Source organism: Camellia sinensis, chromosome 10, assembly GCF_055761805.1.
Source record: "Camellia sinensis isolate YWXY chromosome 10, ASM5576180v1, whole genome shotgun sequence".
Lineage (NCBI taxonomy): Eukaryota > Viridiplantae > Streptophyta > Magnoliopsida > Ericales > Theaceae > Camellia > Camellia sinensis.
Genome location: NC_138970.1, coordinates 120,962,302 through 120,983,689, shown reverse-complemented (window position 1 = coordinate 120,983,689; position 21,388 = coordinate 120,962,302). Strand labels below are relative to the sequence as shown.

Here is a 21,388-nt window from a genome sequence, read left to right as displayed (position 1 = left end):
AAATTAGAACTTTGATAATAGAATTTTAAATTGAAAATTGTTAAAAATAGCTGATGGTGTTGAAAAATATATAAAATTAGGGGCATTTACACGTAAGTCTTAATTTATGAACTTACACTTCATTAAGTCCTAACTAAGATTTTTTTGACCTTCAAGTCCCATTAAATTTTTAATAGTCGGAATTGCCCTTCAAAATATGATTTTGTTCATCATTTATGATTATCTATAAAGAAACATGATGATTTGACATATATTTTGATTTTCAAAACTTTAAATCATCAACTTTCAAATTAAGAAAACTAAAAGAAAAATGATGCGCCAAAAAAAAAAAAAAACTAACCTTTTTTTAAAAAAACATTGAAAAAACTGAATTATTTTTTATACAAAACTGAAAATTTTGTGTCTATGAAGGAACATGATGATGGAACATTAATATGAAAAAAAAAAAGAATTAAACATGAAAAAACTAATAATGTTCTCAGTTTTAAAACTGAAAAAAAAAATATTAATGTTCTCGATTTTGTTTGATAGTTAAATCAAACCAGTAAGTAGAAGGGCAAAAACATTTAATCTCATACTTTTTTTTTTATCAATTAGTGAAACAATTATCTGAAACATTACTATGCAAAATTGATAATGTTTTTAGTTTTAAAAATTAAGAAAAACTGATAATATTCTCGATTTTACTATATAAGACTTACTGGTTCAAAAATCTAAAATAAGACCTGAACTATCATAACATTTGTAAATAGGACTTGTATGTAATTAATTCATAAAATTATTTTGAATTGTGTAAAAGGTATATAAAAGTATTTTAAAACATGTAAAAAACTATATTAAAATTATAAATATTTTATCATTTTTTATTTCTTATTAACAACTCTTGAGACTGTCATTAACATGACTCTTTTAAATTTAATCAATTTCTAAGATAAAATTTTTCAAACCAAAATTTTGATCAGTATCTAGGCATAACTCTCACAATCCAAACAATTTGAATACTATTAATATATAAGGATAAATTATAAACACACCCTCTGAAATTTGCTTAAAATATGAATTGTCTCCTATAATTTTTTAAAATTACACCCCCGCCCCCTAAAGTTTCTAATTTCATAATAAATATCCTATTTTATTAATATATCATCATATTAATTAACAGTTTTTAATGCTGTTAAACATATGTTTCAATCAATAATTTAAATAATTTTATTATTATATAAGAGAGCAGTTAGAATTTTTTTTTTTTCAATTAATTCTATTAAATAAAAAATGGGTAAATTATACTGACACCCCCTGAGATTGGTCCAATTACATCCTACTCGCTGACGTTCTGAAAATTACATTCCCATCACTGTGGTTAATAGTCTCATTTCACAAATCCCCCTACTTATATAAAAAGCAACAACTCCTAATAGAAAAATAGAGGAAATTACATTTATAAAAAAAAATAAAAAAAAAAAAAGTAAAATAAAGTAAGAAAAGAGATAGTACATGTCACGCCCCGAAATAATTCAACATGAACTACCCACATTAATTGACATTCACCTGTAGACACCCCATTTTTTACTGTCCTTAAGGCTTGGACGTCACTGTTTGAACACTCGGTGATCATCCATGTTTGTGTTCGTCTTGAGTTCCCGGAGGTCTCGGCCACGCGCCTTACCTCAGGATCTCTCGACTCGACTGTTTTGTGTTTGGTTTTGCACCAAACACTTGTGTTTTGCCTTTGAGGGGGAGGGAATGGCTTGATGGCCATCCCCACACATCACCGGCCATGGCTTGGGGCCACCGGCTGTGTTTTGTTGCCGTCGGCCAAATGTTTGACCGGTCGGCACTCTGTTTGGTCGGCCGACCACTGATTTTGGTCAATCGGCCACTTTTTCTGGCCGAGACCTTTTCTTGAGGGGGGTTTGAACCTTTTGAACCCTTATTTTAGCTTCTTGAGGAAGCTTGAACCTTTCGAACCCTTGGTTTTAGCTTCTTGAGGAAGCTTGAACCTTTTGAACCCTTGGTTTTAGCTTCTTGAGGAAGCTTGAACCTTTCGAACCCTTGGTTTTAGCTTCTTGGAAAAGCTTGAATCTTTTGAACCTTTGTTCTAGCTTCTCCAAGAAGCTTGAACCCTTTGCTCCAAGCTTCTCCAAGAAGCTTGAACCCTTCTAAGCTTCCAAGAGAAGCTTGCACCTTTTGCACCTTTTCCTCTAGCTTCTCCAACAGCTTGAACCCTTGTCTAGCTTCTCCAAGAAGCTTGAACCCTTGTCTAGCTTCTCCAAGAAGCTTGACCCTTTTGTTCTAAGCTTCTTGAAGAAGCTTGGACCCTTTGACTTAGCTTCCCTTAGAAGCTTGCCCCCTTTGACCCCTTTGCCTTAGCTTCTCCAAGAAGCTTAGGCCTTTTGTCTTGCTCTATAAATAGAGAGCCTCTCCTTCCATTTCAAGGGTTGAAAAAAATTGGTCCAAGACAAAACACATATCTCTCTTGATATCTCTACATCCAAGCCTCCAAAGTGCTTGGTTCTTGGCCCCTTTGCACCACAACTCCTAAGCACACACCTCCACCACTCATCTAAGGTTCTTAGAGGGTCTTGTGGGGACTCAAGACTTGGTTTTGACTCAGAAAAATCTGCTGGAGTGCTGGTTTTGAAGAAGGTTTTCAAGGGTGAGTTTCTAAGCCTTAAATCCCCCTTTTTTGCTTCATATTTTAGCCTTACTTGTAAGCATTTTCGAGCTTTGTCATAAACTAAAAAAAAGGCTTATTTTGAGCTCCTTTTTAAGTTTGTTTAAGAACACTTTTGTGTTTGGGGTTGTTTACCCCCTCTTAGGCCTTGTTTGGCCTCATTTTTGTGCCTTTTTTGTGAGCTTCGGGACCACCTTGTATTGGCCTTCCTGGATTTCAGTGATGGGGATGGTGTTTTAAGGTCCTAAGAAGGAGAAGGCCATCCCCTCTCCTTATTGTCTTGTTTGCTTGTATTTTTGGCCTTACAAAGGAGCCCATATTTGCACACTTCTTGAGCTCGATTCAGGCCTTTTTCAGTGAGTTTTAAGGCCTGCTTGAACTCTTTCCAAAGCTGTTTTTGTCATTTAAGGCTTGCCTCTTGCATATGTAGAGCAACCCCCTTCATAGCTTTTCAAAGTAGCACCTCATTCTTGCATGTATTGGATACATTTCAGTGGGTATTTGGTCATATTTTGGCATGTCATGAATCTGTTTTGGGCTAGTTTAGTGACCCCTCGAATGCTTCATACACTTGTAGTGTAAATCCCCTAAACTAGCTTCACATGCTTCATGCTTTGTCATGTCTTGTTAGCTTGTTTGGTTTACATTTCAGCATATTTTTGGTAATGTTTTGCCATATCATGACCCTATCCACAGTTGGTTTGGTCATCCTTTGCATGCTCCATATAGGTGTAGAACAAATCTTGTTTACTAGCCTCTTGTGCATGATGTTTTGACTCATCATCCTAGCATATTTTGGCTTTACTCTAAATGATTTTATGCTTACTTTGGGCTATCCTAGGACTGTTTTGGGCTGCCATGGCCATATCACTCATGCTTTGTATAGATATAGTGTAAATGCTTAGGCTAGTCTTGGGTTTTGAGGCCCCTACCATGCATATCATGAGTGTTTGCATGCTTCGGAGTCATTTTGGAATCATTTAGCATGCCATTTCAGAGCTTGATATGTATGCCATGTCCATGTTCATCTTCTTTTAAGTGTGCTTAAAAGTTATCTCTTTGATGCGTAAGTGTTGGACTATGTTTGCATGCATGTTTGTATGTAAATTTGACCTCATTTCCATAGCATTTGGCCACTGATTTTAGACATGGCTGAGGCTTGTCCATATTAGTTTAAGTCCACCTTTTGCATGTTGCTCAAATGTTGTTACATTGCTTCATGTTTGCATGCTTTGGTTGCATGATGTTTTGCATGCTCATTACTTGCATTGTTGACACATGCTTAGCGATATTGCATTTTGTTGCATTGCTTGAGCTATATGACATGTTGTTGCATGCTTAGGTTGTAATGCATTTGGCATGTATTCTCTCTTTTAGCCACTTAACATGTTGTTACATGTTTGTGTGTTGTCCATGTTGCATGTTTGCATTGCTTGCCCTCATGTTCATGGTGCATATACTTAGCTTGCATACCTAGGTTGCATTGCATTTTGCATGCATGCCTTGCCTCTTGAAATCACCATGATTGAGGTTGGGCCTTATGTGTTTGTTTGGTGTGCATTACATTTGACATCAAAATGCACAACTTGGCCTCTTAGGCCATCATGCATCAAAATGCATAATTGATGCCCCGAGGGTCAAGAGTCATGCTCCCTTGAGTCCATTGCATGATAGGGAGTGTGGCCATGCACACATTTGCTTGAAAATTCCATGCCATACACTGCTTGCCCTCTGCTGCTGTCAACTGCAGGATTCTGCAGGAATAAATAGCCGGCCGGCCATTTATAGTGCCGACCGACCATCATTGTCCAGCCGATGGCCCAGTATTTAGCCGATGAGCATATTCCCATGGCCGGTTATCTTATTCCTTGGCCGGTGGCATTCCACAATACTCAAGGAGCAGTTCAGAAGCAACCTCAGGATTTTCATAATTTTCAGAGGGGCAGAGCAATGTAAGCAGAGGCAATAGTGGCATGGTACCGGGTTTCCGGGCGCGGCAAATCGAGCATGCATCATCCCATCATTCCGAGGCGGGGCTGCGGCAACCTTCTTTCTGTAATTAATTTGTTGATTAATTAGAAGTTTTGTAATTAATTAGTTAGTTAGTCAGCTAGTTAATTAGTTAAATTTGTATTATTTATTCGGACCCTCCGAGTGAGGGCAATTGTGTATTAAGTGTGCGTGAGTGTGTGTATGTCTTCCAACCCCACGTCTTTCTTCCCTTTTATTTACTAGCTTTCGATGGTTAGTTTAGGGCATGTTTAATTTAGCATACTTATGCTTGCATGTTTGTATCATTCACCTGTATTGCATGCACCAGGCTCGGCGCATCATACTAACTGCATTTGTATTTTAATTCTAAGTTGAATACGTGTTAGTTGTAGCATCATCATATGCCATCTTAGAATAGCCGAGCCTATTGTAGTTGCATCTTGCATGCGTTACATTAGCCATCTTGACATGAACTAGGATCATGCATTTGATTACTAACTAGTTTCTGTTTTGGCTTGGAGTACTCGGTAAGCATTTACGCTTGCATATGTGTGAGTGACTGCCATGATAGCATGCTTACCATGAGGCTATGTGCTTATGTGATATAACTGCCTGAATGCCTGTGGGTGAAGGTTGGATTGCGTGAATTGGAATAATTTTTCGAAACCCGTGTTTTAGCCTACTTACGAGTAGCAAACCTCAAATCATTTCTAAACAAACGGGTATGCGATACTTTGTTCCAAATTAGGCAATCTAGTCTATACTTGTTTTGTTGTGCGCATCACATAGTAATTCTAGGCTAATAAACCGGAATAAAAGCACATGTGTTTTCAAAAACTTGATATTATGGTTAGTAGAGGCCGATCTTTGATCGGGCGAGCGGGGGTGCTCACGAAGTGACCTTCCCCAATCGTACCCAAGTTCCCGAGCCGAGGCAACTTTGGTGATGACGGACACGTGGCCTTAGGCACGAGTCAGGGTTTCCTAAATTCCCCTAAAATAAAACATTTAGGTGGCGACTCTGTATCTGGCAAAGCAGTCCATGTTTGGCACTTCTTTCTAAAAATCTTTTCTTCAAAACGATTTGCCGACTTTGGACTCTTTGGTGATTTATCAATCTCACATCGCACATTGTGAGATCAGATTAAGAACCGTGACAATTTGAGTCCGAACTGTAGTGAGCCCAAACGAACAAAACAGGACTCATCCTCCCGGGGCGTTCGGGGACGTCTACATCACCCAATAATGACAATAATCTTTCCATCTTTACATAATTAATAATAAGTCTTTATAGGGGTTTCACATCAGATATACATTCAACGATACAAGAACATATGAATCTATAGCATGTGAAGCACATAGTCTCAAAACAATAAAATGTCGTGAGGGCTTACATCTTCCAAGGCAATAGCCCGGTTACACAAAACGGTCTCTCGAACCCATACACATTAGCCCTTGGCTTACAAAAAGAATTACAACAAAAAGGTAAAAGAGCTATTCACTCTTCTCAAAAATATCCACGCCCTCAATTCGGCGAAATCACCACATCTTTACCTGCACCAAATCTCATAAGGGTGAGCATAAAGCCCAGTAGAGAATTTCCTAACAAAATATATACATTTATGTAAACTCTTCAATAAACATGCAAATGTCAATGTCATGCCATGCGCCTTGTTAAATAAAAATCCATTTCATGCTCTTTTAAAGGTTACCATCTTTCAATTAAATTTGTAATCTCAATTTATTTCGAAACTTCCAATTTCAATCAATAGGGGCGGTAAATACAACACTAGTAATCCCTAGACTGGTATCTGCAAGTAGACTCTACAAGTACTACCAAACTGTCATTTTTACCGGTATTAACCAGAAGGCTCAACACCTATTCGCGCGGTTTTCTGGTCTTTCACTATGGACACTCAGGCCAACTTATCAAGATTCACTACACCCCCTATCCGGACTTACCACGTATTTACCCCATGTCACATTTCCATAGTTCTCATCAACATCATTTTCTTTCATGAAATAAATATCTTTGATTGAAATTTTCAATGCAAAATAATAATTAAATAAATATGCAATGCCATGATCTTTCCATATCTCATAACATGTTTCCATCACAAACATTTCTACAACAATATCAATTTACAACGTTATTCATTTCTTCTTCTCGATATTATTTCACTAGTGACCATACCATCACCTTAAAGCAATAATAATCTCTCATCATGCCCAATTCACAACAGGTTAGCCCCCCTTCAAGGCTACAAGTAATGCCTTTCATAAATCAACTCCAATGTTCACAATTTTCAATATTCAAGGTACACAACCATTTGGTGTTTCACAACAATGCACTTTCTCATGTTAACAATAATATTAAATTAATATCTCATTTCTCATATATCATGTAAATTGTCATTTTGCTAAACATATGATGAAAGTTCACTCTTCTAAATACAAAACAACAAAATGCCCCTAAACATGTCTACACCTTTCAAAAATCCCCAAAAAATTCTAGGGTTTTATCTCAAAAACATCTCTCCCCTCTTTTGAAAGGGTTTACTTTCAAGATAACACAACTCCTATTATGTGAGTTAAAATATCCTTAAGAAGATAGTTTTGGGAGAGAAAGATCAAACCCACTTTTAAAAACCCTAACATTTATGAGAAAAGACTAGACTTTCAACATCAATAAAAGAACCTTAAAACCAACCAAATCTAACATAAATGTATATATAACTCAAGGAAATTTCCCTACCTCAATGTTTTAATGAAGAGAGAGGATAAAACCCTAGCTTTGATGGAAGACTCCTCAACTTTCTACAACACCAAGAGGAGTTCAAGCTTGTTCTTCAAGATTTAGAGAGAAGATGATGATCAAAACCCAATGGATAGCAAGAATCAAAAGCTTTTGATGCCTTGGTTAGGGTTTTTAGAGAGAAGGATGAGAGAAAATGTTTTTAGAGAGAGAGGGAGATATAAAAGAATGAGATACAAACAACCCAAAAGAGTAAAAAAAACAAGGATTTCGGACTGCTAGCCGTCCCGCACATGCGGTACGTGCCCTGCACGTGCGGAGCCTCACTTCCACGCGTGCGGCTCCCACCCCCGCATGTGTGGCCCTCCACATGCACACCAAGTTCTGCACCTGCATATAATGCAGTGTGCTGCTCCAGCTTCCCCTGAAATCCGCACGTGCGGCTTCACCTTCCGCATGTGCGGCCCTGGTTTCCTCAGCCCAGAATTTCCCTACCCTATTCTAGGCACCTCGGGTTTGACCACACACCCTCCGAAACAAAATGAAACCCAACACCGAAACAAAGAAGGATAGGAATTTAAGGTAAGTTTGTTTCGACTCACCACAAACGCAAAAAGGTCAACAAGACTCCAAGTGAAACTTGACACGCTAATGAAGCAAATCGAAGTTAAACAAAAGTATTAGAACGGGTAACACTCGGGTCATCATCACAGTACATGAGTTCAATGTCTTCATTTTCGTCTAAATAATTACAATGACAAGAGGTTAGTGTAATTTCCCAAACGTCAGGGGGCAATATGTATTAAACCCAAACCTCAGGGGGTGTAAGTGTAGTTTACCCATAAAAAATTCAAACAATGGAGTATTTATAATTTTTCAAACCATAGAGAGTAATCTGTATTTTAAACAAATCTTAAGGGATATATTTATAATTTATCCTAATATATAATTATATCTAATACTAGCTAATTATTTTTCCGTAGTTGAATTAAATTATATTGCAGTGACTTGGGCTTTGACAAGTTAGTTAAGACAGAGATTAGTTTGGATCGAATTTAGGCAAATCTCTGTATGTTTTAGAGTGAAATTGAATAACCAGACAACTCGATTGAATTTATTCAAGTTTCAACCTGAAAAACCGTTTGTCCCATCATTAGATAAGTCATTGGATCAACAATAATCTAAGAAGAAGGCATTTTATGTAATGAGTATATCATGTAAATAAGATAAAGTAGCGTATTATTTCATTTATTAATTAACATATGATAAAAATAAGATTTAATAAGTCATTTTGTACCTGACCCGACATATTGAATGGTCGGCCATATCAAATTTTGACCTCACTTTGTATCACATGTGAATTAGTAAGTGGATCCGAGAAGCCGACAATGTTGAATTTGTTTTAGATTTAACCCATCCAAAAAAACAAGTCAACTTCGGCCACCATCTTAGCCAAATAGTGGTTAAAAATATATAAATAGTGAGTTCTAAAAATACCCCCAAACACACCCACAAAATATGATACCACAAAGAACCTAGCTTTCCCTTTCCCTGGCCGCACTGCACCTACTGTTTTGAGGCCATCCCACATGACTTTTTTTTCACTGCTTAAGCTTTGTCAGAAAAACAAAAATAAATAAATAAATAAAATGTTACGTGTCACCGCCCGTCGACGAATCCTCCACTGGGCCTCGAGCCTCTGGCGCTGCTTTCGCTCTCTCTAGAACCAAATCCTAGCTTGCACACTAGGGAAGTCATGTACTTATAGGCAGCTACCACGCACCGCCACCTTGTCGTCTCTGTCTCTGGTGGCTTCATAGAGAGGGTTTGAGACCCCCGACACACCTTGTGGGTACTGTGAACACAGCAGGGACTCTTCGGACTTGGTTGCTTTGAAGATCAGTCTCTTGGGTTATTCCCAAATTGGGAAAACAAGTTTTCTGGCAAGTGCATTTGTTTGTTTGTTTTTTTTTTTTTCCTTCTTGGAAATGTTTTTTTATGCTTTCGTGGCAACCAAACATAGCATATTAAAATGCTATTCTTGTTCTAATTTTTCTTTTTCTTTTTTTTTTTCTTGTTTTGTTATTCATTGTAGACAAAGTATGTTGGGGGAGAGAGGCAAGAAGAAGGATTTGAGATATCAGATTCAAGACTAAATCAGATGGATAAAACACTCTCTGTTGGAGGGGCACGTATCGCTTATAGAATCTAGGAGGTTGCAGGTATGCATGGTTCCTTTGCATAATAATTTACTGAATAATAAGTCTACAGATACAGAACTAATCGTAAAAAATACGAAGGGAACGATCTGAATAAAATCGTATCTCTATTGACGAGCCTTACATCTAATGTTGATTGATTCTGTCTCATCGCTAAACTTTTTATTGATTGAAATGGCGATGTATGTATATATATGTACTGATCAACTATAATTTTGAATGGTGCACAAGGAAATGAAACATCCCAGAATCACATTCCAAGTGCTTATAAAGACTCGGTAGCAATGTTATTCATATTTGATCCAACAAGTCAGTGTACTTTAAACAGGTAACATTTCAAAATGCTTAAGGTTTTCATACATTATGAATCATGATTATAAAATTGTAGTTGTTATTTAGGTTTGAATAATAAAGTAAACTCGTGAGATTACTATTTAACTCTCTCTGGGTTTGCAGTATCGTCGGATGGTATCAAGAACTAAGTGGAATCAGGTACCCATGCTCTGCTTCACCACCTCATGGAATCTTTTTAGGGAAAATTTCAATTTAGTATACATTATAATAAAATAATTATCAATAAGTGATAAGTTTTACAAATATTAATAATTAAAGTTATAATTTTTTTTTTAACAAATCTGTAATAACTGTCTAAAAGTACTACTGAGTGGTAATTTCCCTATCTTTTTACCCAAATCTCTGTCTTCTAGTATTAATATATTCCCAAAAGTAATGATCTACAAACCCATATTTATGAAGAATGATGTTGCTTCTTATGATCTTTTAATTCTTTATCAAAACATTCATCATTGCCCTCATATTTAAAAAAAAAAATGTCATTGACAATCATTTTAGATATTTTTTTGTATAAACTTTATGTTCAAAAATCATTTTTCATTCATAACTTCTTTGTTCTTTTGTCTCAATTATATACCTTGATGGATGATGTAGTGGGAATTTCAAGACAATCGCTGGGTTGAATTGAATGTGCATTAATTGAGATAGTATTACATGATGTAGTAAGAATCTGAAGACATAAATTTTGAGACATAATTGTATAATTAAAACAAAATGCATCAGATCAGAAGGACACAGAAATTTAAAAAATTGAGGACCCTTGACCTTGTCTCTAATTCATATTAACTAAAGTTTTTGTAATTGTTGTAGACAGCAATTCCAGTACTCATAGGGACTAAATTCGATGATTTTGATGATTTTGTACAATTACCGATAGATGTTCAATGGACAATTGCAAGTCAGGTAATATATTTGATCTCTTCTAATCATGCAACAATATGCATATAACCGATTCAGACGACTAAATTACCAATCTCCAAAATCTTATCTATTTACGAATATTTTGTGTCAAAATGTAAACCAAGCTGGTGAGAATCATGGATCAATTAACTGAAAAACTTGCTGTAATTAATTTTCACATGATAGAAGAACAAACAGAATTAAAAGTAGAATGATTGGAAAAAGAAAAAAAGGGAGAGAGAACAGGTACATTAGGGCATGCATGATTTACTGGGCCATATCCATTTAATGATTTCTAGCTGGAAAAAATAGAATTCAAATTTGATTATTCTTCTTTTGAGGATAGTCATAGAAAGGGATTGAAGGGACACAGACATCTTAGTCAATTCTTCAGTAAGAAATATCTTTTTCACTCTTGGAACACACTAGTGGCAAACATGGCCTGTTCGATATTGTTCTAAAAAAAAAATTAGATTCGTATTTTGAGAAACAAAAATAATGAAGAGTTTCAAAAACAATTTTCATTTTCTTTTTTGTGTAGAAACAACTTTCAAAAATTCATGAAACAATTTATAAGTGTTTCCTAAAACAGACATGTTTCCAAAAAATAATTTTCAAAAAAAAACACAAGTTTTCAAAATCAACTCCCAAAAAAATGAGAGCGATACCAAATGTTTCCAATAATCTATTTTGAGAAGAACAGCAGTTCGTTGTTCCCACCTAAACCCTAAATCCAATATCAGAATCTATTTAACATGTGTACTGTTGTTAACAGGCAAGAGCATATGCAAGGACCCTGAATGCAACACTTTTCTTTTCAAGTGCAACCTACAACATAAATGTGAACAAGATCTTCAAGTTCATCACGGCAAAGCTGTTCAACCTACCATGGGCTCCTGAGCGAAACCTCACAATCGGAGAACCCATCATCAATTTCTAGATGTTGCTTGGGATTAAACATATTTGGTTTGTAAATAGACTAGGAAATTCAGGATCCTGAGTAAGAAGATTGAAATCAACCAGTTCACTGGGTTCGCATTAATTGTCCGTTCCCAGTGAATATTCAGAGTTGTTTCATTTGAATATAATGAAGTGGATGATAAAAGGCTCAGGAGCCCACATCTCCATGTAAGAATAACTCTGTTGCATTCAACCTATTACTGAGCTCAATAAGCTTATATATTATAAAAATCAGGCTGCTTGATTTCTACTCATTATCAGCTCAATCAAAACTTTTTTGAAATCAGCTTGAAAAGTAAACATGCCAAGCTTGAACATATTTTGGAAGCTTGTTAAGTTTTTAAATCAAGCTTGAATAACCTACTACTTAGCTCAACTCAGCTCATTTACAAGCCTATATGTGTTTTAGTTGAGGACATGATGCATCTTCTGAAAATAAGTGGGATTGTAAAAGACACACTGACTTGTTGGGGGAGAAAATCTAAGGAAGCTAGAGGGAATTTGAATGGTCACAAGTGCTGCTTATCAAAGGAAAAATTAATAGTGCCATCAATTGACTAGTTTACTCAAAACAAGCTTTTCCACCACAACGTGAAAAATCATATTATTTTGAACTTGAAAGCCAAAATATATGCCATAATAGCATATCAGGCAACGATAACAAAACTTGAAATTATGAGGACACAAGGGTCCAACCTAAAAGTAGATATGTGGCATTTGGAGACGAGCATCACTCAAGCTTCACTTCTCTTGTTGGTGGGTCCAATTGCAAATAGTAGAATGGTTCCGTTGGTTCTTTGCTGTACACGAAACATTCAATCAATTGATCAGCAGCAACAATTACTTCAGAATGTAATGGAACAATTGAAATTAGAATTAAGCAATTAGTCATCTCAAAGAGTATAAAATAATTATTGTGCAATGGAAATTTTGGTCAATAAAGCAACTTCTAACAAATTATAATCTACATAACTGGTATTCTATGTGATTAACTGCCAACGAAAAGCTTTCAGTGACCAATTAGAAAATTCTGAATATGTAAAGAAGACATAATGTTAGATGCTTCATAAGTATATCAAAAGAATGCACTATAGTATAAATGAATGAAAATTTATTTTTAAAAAAAAAGATAAAAAAAAAAAATCCATCCTTTTTGGGATAAGTCATCCGAATGAAAGAAAACATACCCAGGTTTTGAGCGCATGCATTGCCAAAAGAGCTTGAAAGGACCAGGAATTGTCTTAAATGGGTTACCTTCAAAGCACGCCTACACAACATGACTGAAATGAACTCCAAACGTACTAAAATTGCGCATAAACTTAATAGTGAACCTTCAAATACAAGGCCATCATAATACATGCCGACAAAGGTCAAATAGTTGTAATCTCTTTCCATTTAAACATAGAGTTTCGTTTGGGATGTCTACCATTATTGGTTATTTTCATCTCCTTGCAAAGCGGTCATATTGAATTTTCTATAAATGAACTTACTTCTACTTTATTCCATGGTTGCCAGCAAGGGAAGCAAAAATGGAAAACAACAATGAAGGCCGAAATGTGAATCAAAATTATAAAATAGGGGCTTGATAGGAAAACTTCAAGAAAACTTTGAAAAATACAATATGAAACATTAGAAGACTTCCACGATAAATAGACATGAGACCTCAACATAAAAAGATGAGTTTGATCCTCCACTTCTATGCATTGGGGTTCCTTGTATGTGTATGTGTTTAGGTAACGGCTAATATAAATGCCAAAACCAGCGCAACATATTCAATCAAGAAAGTCGATTAACTCTAGCATAATATTGTACAACATCCAGCTATAATAATACTAATTTTAACTATGGTAGCATGCAAGTCCAACAGTATGAAGCTAAGACATACTACAAACGGTTACACAAGAATCTTTGTGAAATTGAAAAGGGTATGAACTTCTAAAGTCCCTTTCAAGGTAGGCTGTACATGTGGATTGCAGCTCTCGGGAAGATTTTGTAAATTTACAATTGCATTTGAAGACGACATGTTCCCCTGAATTGAAGTTCAAAGTGCAAGGAGGTGAGGGAGTTAGAGGACCATCTCCCTTTGTAAAGTGGCTAGGGAGGTCTGGAATTGCTCTGGGTTAGTTTCATGCAGACCGGGTGTTTTCCAGGTTGGTGGGTGGAGGCTGAGTTATTTCAAAGTTGGTGGGAAGTAGAGTAAGTAGAAGGAGAATCGAACTAAGGAATGAAGCCCTTTATGTGAAGCATCTGAGTAAAGAGACTTTCATGCTTCTAAGGAGTTTAGTCAATTGACAAGAAGGCGAAGGACAAATTTAAAGAGTTTGATATGTAGTTGAGCCCCACAAAGAGTTTGTCCTTCACTTGATGATTTTAAGAATTTTCTGACGATGTACATTAAAAATAGCTAAAAGATACAGTCAATAAATTCTAAAGATAAAAGTAAAGTAAACTAAAAATACAACCAAATGAGGGATGGTCCGAATGAAACAACTATAGAAGCACTATAATGCCTTTTGCTCCCGAGGAGTATGCCTAGGAAGACCCATACTTAATCATATAAGCCTTGATGCATGTTTTGTGTGAACCTCTAAAAATATTTCTAAAACTGTAATCTTTACACTATATAGCTTTAGAAAACACAACCCCACCAGAAAAGGGTCCCTCAACAACTAAGATTGTTTTTGAAACACACCTTCATTCAGTCCCCTTTTGCCACACTTACAGGCATCACCCTCAAAGAAGTTTCTAAAAGATATATCATTCGCTCTCAAACCCCAAAACCCCAGTGCACTAATTCTTTGGAGAAACACCTATCCATGATGACAGGCCACAAAAAACTTCTCCATAGCACTACTTTTTCAAGTTTCATATGGTTAAAGAAGAATCCACTGGATTATCAAATAAATGAGAAATCAATCTTTTTCATAAGTACAACATCCCTAATTTCGTAGTTTTCTACTACTAATTCAAAGCAGTGACCCTTTTCTGAAGGTTTAGCGACATCACAGTTGATTGGAAAAATCATACCTTAATTCCTTAATACTGCATTCTTCTGGTTACAAAGTTCGAGTAAATTAGAAACATTATAAAGCAGCATAATTCAGTAAGTTTTGAGTAGTAATCACATTTTGGGTCTTGATAAATTTGCATAATTTTGAAGGGGAAGTAATCTAGGCTCATAAGCTTAAACAGATCCTTCTGCTTTCTTTCTACTTTCTTGCCTAGTAGTAGTTACTTTGTTCCCTTATGGAACTTCAAGCCTTCGGTAATTGGCATTTCCTTTTGTACTCTTTTGATGCATCTTAGTATTAATGGTTCATCCATCATATATAACAACAACAACAACAACAAAAATAAATAAATAAAATAAAAAAGAGCACGTTGGAATGATGAACAACAACAAAAATAAATAAATAAATAAAAAAGAGCACGTTGGAATAAGGATATCATCAGACAAAATTTCTCACAACTCACAACATAACATCATCAGGTAACAAATCATTTGAGATTCATCAATCTCTCATCAGAGAGTATTTGTAAAAATTACTTGATTTTGTATAATCTACATGCACAGGACTGATTTTTGAAAAATAGGGAAAAACTTGTTTTTCTTTTCTTCTTTTTTTTTTTTGTCAGAATGAGTTTACTTGTCACTTAAATCAACTCAATTGTGTCTAACTCTCTTAATTTCTAGACTTGCTAAAAATAAAAAGCTCAAATTACAACCAACACAAAATTTTGACTCAGTACACATTGCAAAGCACAAAACAAATGAGAGAGCATTAAAACCCAGAACTAGTTTTTCAGATGCCCCAATTCAAACATTGAACACCAACCCACATTGCCCATACCTGTTCTCTAATCAAATAGTGCATATGAAACATATATGGAAAAAAGGAGAAATTTTTGTATGCTAATAAGCACAACGTTGCACTACCTTCCACCAATTTATATACCTAACATAAATATAATGGATTCAACTGTCAAATTCAATCATAATAATAGAAAGTATGTGACATATATCTTATCTGCATACAAAAATTACTCAAAACAAGGGTTTGAGGGTTTGATGGGGAAGAGAAAGCTTACTTGGATGACATCTTCAGCTCGATCATTGCATCTGTGGGCCTTTGGCTGCCGATGATCTCCCTCGGGAGTGCCCCATGGGCTCTCTCTTCTAGGTACGGATCTCGTACTACTACCACTGCTCATCTTCTCTCTCTCTTCTCAATCTTCGCTTCGTTTTTCTTTCCCTAAATTTGTGTTTGTGTATCTGGGTTGGGAACAGAAATGGGCGAGCTACAAAAGGGTCCTAATCTCAACCCTTGGTTGGAACTAGGATGCAAGAAAAATTGATAAAATTGAGCTGATCAATTGTAATAGATCGAAATTTTAATTTTTGATTTGTTCTTATAATATACAATTCGTTTCGATTTTGAAATTTTTTTATATCGATATAAATTGAACTGATCAAATATTATATTTAAATATTTTTATATTATAATTTTTTAACATTATATGAGAAGTAATTAATATAATATACTTTTGTGATAAAAATTAGGGGAAAAAAATATTTATAAAGTAATTTTCATATTTTTTATTTTTTATTTTTAATGTAAAATTCTATAATCTACTATAAAACATTTTAAAATTTTATGTAAATTTCTACAAAAACAATAAAACCAAACAGTAGTATACGGTCTGTATCAGTTTCTCAATCATAAAAATCAAAAGGATCAATTTGATTCTAAATATACTCTTAATACCGATCGAACCGAACCGTTTACACCTCTTTAGAACATGGAACCGCCATCTATTGATCATCGGCTATACTTTCGATGGGTTAGGATCTAATTATTTGGAGGGTCCAAGTGGAATTCAGGAAAATATATATATATCTTTATGAAAAAAATTATAATTTTTATTATTAATATTTATAAAATTTCTCATTAATTTATAATTATTTTTTAATATTTTTCCTTATTTGAATCCACTCTTATTTATTTATTCTTTTTAAGAATTTGTTAACATAAACTCTCGGAGTATATGTTGAAAAAATTTAAAAAAAAACAATTGGAATTCAAGTGAATTATCAAATATTTTATTAAATACATACACGAATTTCACACTCATGTAAGTATTTAGTAAAATATTTGATAATTTATTTAGAGTTCTTACTATTTTTTAATTTAAAAGGATGGTACATTATGTATTAAAATAAGTGAAGTAAAAAAAAATTATAATTTTTTTAAACCATTTTACAATGTATTTTAAAGATACATTTTTTTAAAAAAAATTAATAATAAAAAATCAAAGTGGACTAGAAGAACCATATGTTTGGTTTTTTTTTTTTTTTTCTTTTTGCCCAACTCCCTCTAATAATAATTTGTCCATATAACTATACTCTTTTTCTTTTTCTTTTTCTTTTTTTAACATCCCATATAACCATACTTGATAAAAGGGAAATTTTACTATACATACCTTTTACAAAGGGTGTATTATATGCACATCTAGTTACGTTATTTTTTTTAATTATGACCATTTTTTTTTTTTAGTTATATGACTTATGAGATATTTAGTTATGTCTCATGTGATATTGCGTTATATTTTATTTTAATTATGACTCAAAAAGTATGAAATTATATCATTTTTTCTTTAGTTATAAGGTGCATATGGTACATAATCTTTTCAATAAAATATACTTATAATTTCTTTGGCCTTCAAATTTAGAGTTACCAATAAAATTACCGAATAAACTACACACCATATAAGTCATACTTCATGTATGTAATGTGTACCAAGGTTTTAAAAACCGAAACGGTGAGTAAACCGGAAAAGGATTTGGATGGACGGGTCACCGGTTCAACCGTTGGTTGAACCGGATCGAACCGTGACGTCCTGATTATGTCATAAATAATTTTCGAAAAAATATAAATTAATAATGTAAATATTAAATTTTCAATTTTTTTTAAAAAAATTCTTAAATATTTTTAGTGATGTTTTTCTATATTTAAAAAAAAAAATCCTAAATAGAAGTCATAACACTTCACATACTAACAACAAATAAAATTAAAGATGAAAATTTAGCCGTTAAAAACAACAATCCAGGTAATAAAAATTACGAAAGCATCCAACTAAAGCAATCCATAAAACATAAGTTACAAAAAAGACAAAACTAAGTCCAAATGGACATAAAATAAACTTGCAAGTCACAAAGCACAAAGTTTACAAACCTAATACATAAATCTCAAGCAACAAATGTAAAAAGATGTTTACAACATGACATCATTCTTAAAAATAAAAAATATGAAAAAAAAAGTCAACATAACACTACATCACAAACGATCTTTGATATTTGCCTAAATCTCCTAGGGACGATAATTTAGCCAATCATCATCATCATTCTCATTCGCATTAGCACTAGAGCCAGGTTGTTTGATCTATTATCAATGTTCAAATATTACGGTTCAGATTCAGAGATTCAATTAAAAAAAATATCAGATTCAATACAATAATTAATTATATCATGTGACAAAAGGAAAACAGAGGCTTCTTCAAATAAAAGGAAAACAGAGGCTTCTTCAAGTAGAGGATTTTTTTTTTTTTTTTTTGTAGTAATTTTCTGTGAGATAGTAAAAGGAAAACAGAGGCTTCTTCTTGAAAACTTACAAAGAATAACAAAGTCAATACAACTAACATTATACTGATAGATGTTTATTTGTTTGTTAATCACAAATATCTACATATATACTAAGAAAACGTATATGTATATGTATATTTAGTGAATGGCGTGTGCAATTCAGATAAGTAAGCATACAAATAAATAATAATAAAATTAATATCATACTATATATGTTGTCTAATGTTATTTGCCAAATATCGGAAGGAGACCAAGTCATTGCTCTTATATAGTATATATATATATATATATATATATGAAAAGGACCTAAGATATTCAAGGCAACAACTATTTTTTTACTCTTATTACCCACATATTGATTACTGCAACAATCTTCCATTACCAGTGAAAATAACAATAATAAAACCAGGCAGTTAACCATCAAACCAGACACCAAACTACGGCGCCACCACCGACCATCTCAGCACTTTCTACAGCGGCCGCCAAAGTAGACCCAATTTTTTTGAAAAACCAAGAAGGAATCAAAGATTCATCAACCCCCTCAAACCAAATCAAAGATCACTAAGTAGCCCTACAAATTACACAAAAGTAGTACCTGGAAGCTGGAGGTTGAAATTCTTTGGCAGCAGTGGTGGTGAATCTGTGTGTAAAGTTGAGAACTTGATTCGTTAATGGTGTGGTGATGATGATGATGATTGACGAAAAAAACAGAAAGAGACAGATCGGTTGCTTGAGAGAGGGAGAGAGACTTGCAAAGAAGCCCTAGATGGCTGCTGGAAGATCAGAAACGAAAAGGAAAAGTAGATCTGAAAAAAATAAATGAATAAATATATATGTCATAGGCAAACCCGTCCGGTTCAATTAACCATGAACGGGTTAACTGGTTAAATCACCGGTTTGACCGATTCTCTATAAATATATATATATATATATTTTTTTTTTTTTTTGGGAACGGTTTAAGAAGGTCTACCGAATGAAAGCCTCACCCGATCACCGATTCAATCGGTTAATTGGATCAGCCGGTGCGATCCGAGTTTTAAAACTTTAATTTTTTAAGTGATTTTTGTTGGTAACTCCAACAACGTTCTTATCTAAACATAGACCAACACTAAATAGTGATGAAATTGACAAAAGTTAACACTTGTGACCTCACCCTCTTTGAGGATGCGAAAGACCTCGGATCCAATCGAGGACTAGTGGACGGATTGAATTTTGCCACCATTGTCTAGAGTCATGAACTAAAACCATGACTTTTAATTTTCTCTTCTTTCTTTTTAGTGATGGTCTGATTGTAAGTATTTGTTGTTTGATTTGAATTTGTAGTTTTGAGATTAGAGGTGTGACACGGGAAAGAGAAATCACAGGGTTACTAAACTTGGAGAGAGAAAGGTAAAAAAAAAGGAAGAGGGGAGCCACTTACTAGCAAATTTCATATAGGAATGGCAACGGGGCGGGGCGGGGCCGGGGATCGCACTCCCCGTCCCCGATTCCCGATTTGGAAAATCTCCCCGGCCCCGGCCCCGATCCCCGACGGGGAATCTACCACCATCCCCATCCCCGGCCCCAACGGGGATCGGGTTTCCCCGACCCCGAAGATTCCCCGCCCTCTATCTGTTTCAACAGCAACACAATCAACAATAACATCATTCATCATCATCCCCTATCAACAACATCCCAGATTCATCAACATATCATAAAAAAAAAAAAAAATACAAACAGATCTGAGATCTGTCACAGAGAGAGAGAGAGAGAGAGAGTGGACTATCGACGGAAATGGACAGCGGAGGAGGCGATGGTGGACGAAGGAGGACGGTCGGCGTCGCCGACAGTGGCGATGGACGACGGAGGAGATCGGAGATTCGCAGGCGATGGGTGGCTGTGAGTGCGACGACGGAGGAAGACGATCAAAAGAGGAGAACGAGGAGGAGGCGACGGCGGAGGATCGGCTTTCTCTCTCTCCCTCGGGCGGCGGAGGACCCTCCCTCCCTCTCTCCATTTTCCTCACCACGTTCTTACACGTTGGCCCAACAGCCTCCCTCCCTCTCTCTCAATTTTTCTGCCAACACAACAGGAGCAAAGTGACTGTGTGAGACACGCATATATTATATATATATATACAGGGGCTAAATTGTAATTTTATTTCGGGGAGAATCGGGGCGGGGGGTCGGGGCGGGGATCGGGGCCGGGGACGGGCCGGGGACGGGCCTGGGAAACGTATCCCCGTCCCCGGCCCGAAAGTCATCGGGGATTCATTTTTAAATACCATCCCCGGCCCGTCGGGGGTATTTTTCGGGGAAAAACCGATCAAATCGGGGTCGGGGTCGGGGATCCCCGTCGGGCCGGTTTTAAATTGCCATCCCTAATTTCATAAATAGATTTATTTAAAATACTTGTACCATTTAGCTTTACATAATTTAAATTATTACTAAAAAAATCTTTTTTCTTTTAAATTTAAAGACACTACTATATCACATTGCCGCCGAACTTCTGTCAAACAGTCACTAGAGACTCGCCGAAATGCTAAACATCACCAAGAAGTTATTGGAGTATTGTCCAAAATTCATTGAAGTATCGCCGATTAAGCTAAACCATTTTGGATTTGACCGATTCACTGGTTTAATCGCAATTTCTCATAATGATTTTAGTAATTTTAAAAAATTAAAAAAAAAATCATTGGCTAACTTCCATATAATCATATAAAAATAAAACTCTAATTAGTTTATGATTTATTTTATAATCCTACATCGGGAGAAGAAGAAAAAGCAAAGTTTTTTTTCACTATCTATCTATATATTATATAAGAAAAATGAAATTTTTAGGGAACCCTTATTCTAAAATTATTGAATTTTCTTAATATTAAACAATTAAGAAAATTCACGTTGGTTAGCTTCCAT

At 35.1% G+C, this 21,388-nt stretch overlaps 2 long non-coding RNA genes across 3 annotated transcripts; one reads left to right on the top strand and one right to left on the bottom strand.

Annotated features, from left to right (window-relative positions):
* Positions 1–1,510: 1,510 nt before the first annotated feature.
* Positions 1,511–19,896, bottom strand: LOC145801284 (uncharacterized). Of its 2 annotated transcripts, XR_014342530.1 has the most exons (6): positions 19,090–19,896; positions 15,944–16,189; positions 13,042–13,121; positions 12,551–12,654; positions 5,906–6,220; positions 1,511–1,548 (listed from the first exon to the last, which is right to left on the bottom strand). It is a non-coding gene; the product is annotated as an uncharacterized LOC145801284 (long non-coding RNA). The 2 variants fall into 2 exon arrangements; XR_014342529.1 differs by lacking the exons at positions 1,511–1,548; positions 5,906–6,220 and having other exon boundaries at positions 12,352–12,654; positions 19,090–19,862.
* On the top strand, positions 9,475–9,943 carry LOC145801285 (uncharacterized). The gene is made up of 2 exons (XR_014342531.1): positions 9,475–9,643; positions 9,872–9,943. It is a non-coding gene; the product is annotated as an uncharacterized LOC145801285 (long non-coding RNA).
* Positions 19,897–21,388: the final 1,492 nt, after the last annotated feature.